This window comes from Carlito syrichta, unplaced genomic scaffold (genome assembly GCF_000164805.1).
Source record: "Carlito syrichta isolate Samal-C Ts95f unplaced genomic scaffold, Tarsius_syrichta-2.0.1 Scaffold16654, whole genome shotgun sequence".
Taxonomy (NCBI): domain Eukaryota; kingdom Metazoa; phylum Chordata; class Mammalia; order Primates; family Tarsiidae; genus Carlito; species Carlito syrichta.
In genome coordinates, this window is record NW_006960750.1 from 1 (window position 1) to 3,668 (window position 3,668).

General features: G+C 53.6%; 1 pseudogene; it reads right to left on the minus strand.

Moving 5' to 3' along the window:
- Positions 1–5: 5 nt before the first annotated feature.
- On the minus strand, positions 6–3,103 carry LOC103261439 (annotated as a pseudogene).
- Positions 3,104–3,668: the final 565 nt, after the last annotated feature.

Genomic DNA, 3,668 nt, shown 5'->3' on the forward strand with positions numbered 1-3,668 from the left:
CCATCCTCTGGTAGGATGGTGGTGTAGGAAGTAAACTTGACTCACTTCCTCTTTGGAAGAACTTATTAGGTTTGTTTTTCATTTCCTTCTCATAGACATAGTCAGAAGGTCTGATTAGTTGACTATGAAAAGTCTTCTGGGACTTGCCATTCAGAAGGAAGTTACTCTCCTTGAGCTGCAGCCCCCTGTCTATCATGGTTGTGCACTCCTCTGATGGGAGTGTAATGTCCACAGGGTTCTCCAAAAGTTTCACTTCATTGCCAAGCCAGACCCAGTCATGGGAATGGGGGATGTTGCCTTACTCACTCACAGCAAACCTTTCATGTCTGTATTTCCAAGCAAATGCCACACAATTGATTAAGAAGACCAGAATGGCCAGACAGAAGACACAGAACAGGGCGTACATACATGCCAATCTCTGTCAACCCCCTTGAGGTCATTGTAAGCTTACTAGGATTATTAGGCTCCCGTAACTTCCCTTGAGTGGGGAAGCTTGTGAAGGTGTCTGGACCACCACTTTTGATTAACTTCTTATTCTTTCCTTCCATGGGAGCCAGTGGGGTTGAGCCAGTGGGGTTGAGCTCTTTCCTCTTGGCCAAGAGATGCATCATATTGAAACCATTCCTGAACTGTTCTCTCCTGGTTTCCTTCACGCTCTATGGAATTACTGAGGTGGTCTTTATATTCCCAGTTTATGCCCTCAGTATCATTGGTGCCTTCTTGGTGCTCAGCAAATTGATTCAATTTGACCTTGACATTCCCTTTACCCACAGCAACACTCTTCCTCTTGGACTTCTGACATGGTTCACTAACCATCATTTCTTACTTAATCAAGGGCCCTTGTCCTTTACCCTCTGCAACCACAACTGATGGTTTGGACTCAAGGTTTACCTGGCAGACACCACCATTTCATCCAATGATGAGACGGTAACTGAATAATCCTTGGGGTTGTAAATGTCTAAAGGTGTCACTGAACCATCACTGAACAAAATCCAAGAACTGACTATTGCTTCCTGCTGTGGGGACTGAAGCATGTCCTGGGCTGCTTCTGTGGAGACAATGGCCCGTCTGTCTGCTCGGTGAGGCTGCAGGGAAAGAGACATGCCAACCACGAGCTGCACGCCTAGCTTTGCAATGGTGACTCAGTTGTCCAGGATGATCACTGTCTTCTCAGCCAAGATGGAGTCAGAGTGGAGAGAGGACCTGCATGGTGATGATTCCCAGCTCCTGACCAGCCAGGGTTCTGCCATCCTATAACTGAGCGACTTTGGGCTCCTCCACCTTCAGGAACTCAGTCACGAGGTCAGTGATGTCAAACTGTCAGTCAGGGCCCAGCATGTAGTTCAGCTGCCCTATGTCAGGCAACTCAGTCACAAACTAGGTGAGGGCCTGCACCATGGCATGCGGGTACTGCAGAGAGCAGCCTCATCCCTTCTTCTTCTCATCATACTCGTCCTCACTCTCTCCGGTGGGCCTCCTGTTGGTGGCCACCGGGATCCTCCAGCCCTTAATCTGGCTCAGCTTCGTGTCTGAGATCTCAATCTGTAGGGGGAGTCTGGGAGCCCAGACAGTGACTTGGAACTGGGAGGTGAAGTGCTGGTGAATGAAGTTCACAATCGTGTCCACTTTGCTCTTCATTTCTTTCCCATTCACAAAAACAGAATCACAGGTGTTGGAAACCTTAATGAAGTCTTCGTCAGCAGACTCGCATTCCAGACTCAGACACATCCACCACAGAACCATCCTCTTGAACCCTCATGACTTTGACAGGAATGGAAACAGGCTTTCTGGTGAGAATGGCGGTATTCAAAACCTCCATGTCCACTGCAAGAGGGACGATGCCCACAAAGTTTGTCTGGCTGAGAAGATCTCAGACACAACCTGCTCACTCATGGAGTCCTCAGCTGGGTACTTCACCTGCCAGGTGATCTGCTGGGCACTGGCCAGGTCACTGCTGTTATCAACTCCAAAGTCCACTTGTAAGATCTCATAGAAGGAGCCATTTGCTCTGCTCTGCGTGTCTGGGCGATGGCCCCATGCAGGTGAGGATGGCCGACGTCTGAGTGCTGCCATTGTCTATTTCTTCCTGGACGGCCCACTGGTCCTCACTGCTGATTCTCACTGCCATGATCCTCACAACTGCTCCTGCCTTAATTCTAAGAGTGAACTGCTCTGCCACCGAGCCACTGGTCAGAGAGACCAAAAACGTGGTTGTGTTGGTCAGTTCAGAGGTACCGAGATAACAACGTTCTCGTCCAAGGTCACCAGGGACCACTTGAGGTCGTCTGGTGTGGGGTAGACCACTACACTCCCCATCCTATCCTGGGCTGGAAATGCCGGGTGGAGGCCATCCTGGCCCGTGTGGATATTGTTCTCCCCTTGCCTTCCTCCTACAGAGGCAACTGGCCAGCTTTGTCAGCAGGGTAGATGGTGAAGAAAAGCTCCCACGGTGCAGCCCCCCAGCACGGCTGGGATGTCCTCTTCGGGCTCCAGGTCCAGGGCAGATCTGAACCACTTGGGCAGCAGCTCCAGCTCGGCCACACACAACCCCAGCGCCGCTCGCAGCCAGCAGCTGGCCACCACTTCCCTCGCCTCGGGGTAAGCAAACATCGTGACACAGGAGAGATCTTCCGCAGTCACCATCATGCCAGCCCATGCTAGTGACATAAAACAAGGTCTGCACTTTGGGCCTGTTGGAGTAGATGGAGCTGTCGAGGATGTGGGAATTCAGTTTCCAGTTGAAGGGAAACTTCTCCATGTTTCCGAAGGGTGTGGATGCCACCAGGAGCTCTCCGGGGATCATCCTCTCCACGGAAAAGGGGCCGTAGCCGGCATTTATCACAGGGGACGTCCTGGCTCGGTAGGTGAAGAGTGGTTCCACCCGGGCCTGCAGGCTGGAGTTCCTGGTGAGGTCCTGGTTGGCCTCCTTGAGGAAGAAGAACTTCTCGGCCTTGGAGACGTGCAGGCTAGTGAGGAGGTAATCAGGCAGTGAGGAGAACCTCTGCGGGCTATCAGCGATCCCGCGATTCTCTGTCCCTGGGCACCGGAGCGCCGTCAGCTCCAGCAGGAGCCCGAGCGGCGGCGCCCGGCCCGGGGGCGGCATGGTCCTCGGCGCGCTGCCGGCACCGCGCGGGATGCTCCTGTGGCGCGCCCGGCCCTGCCCTGTGCTCCCGGAGCGCCCCGGGCGGCTACGCTTCCGGGCCTGGCATGGCTCATTCCGGCGCGCCGCTCCTCCCCAGACGCAGGCTCCAGCAGCGCTTCCTCGGCTGCGTCCTGCGCGCTCTCCGAACTCTGCCGTGGGTGCGCTTTGGCTGGCCACCCGCGCTTGGTTCGAGCGCGCCGCCTCCGCCCGCCGCCGCCGCCGGCGCCTGAGGGCGGGTCCCATCCTGGCCGCACCGCCTCCACCGCCACCCCTGCCATCTCTGCCTGCGCTGCCGGCCGCTCCGCGAGTTGGCGAGAGACTCCAGAGCAGTCGTACACAATACTAGCATATCTCATAGATATATGAAGTACGAAATCTCACACAAAGGTCTAAGTTCTGTGATTAGTAAAACATCGCTTTAATTATTTTGCCATTACATATATATACAATAAAAATAGTGAAACTGCTTTCATGTATGAGCCCACATGATTTATTACATTAAAAAGTACTTTCACACTCAAAAACT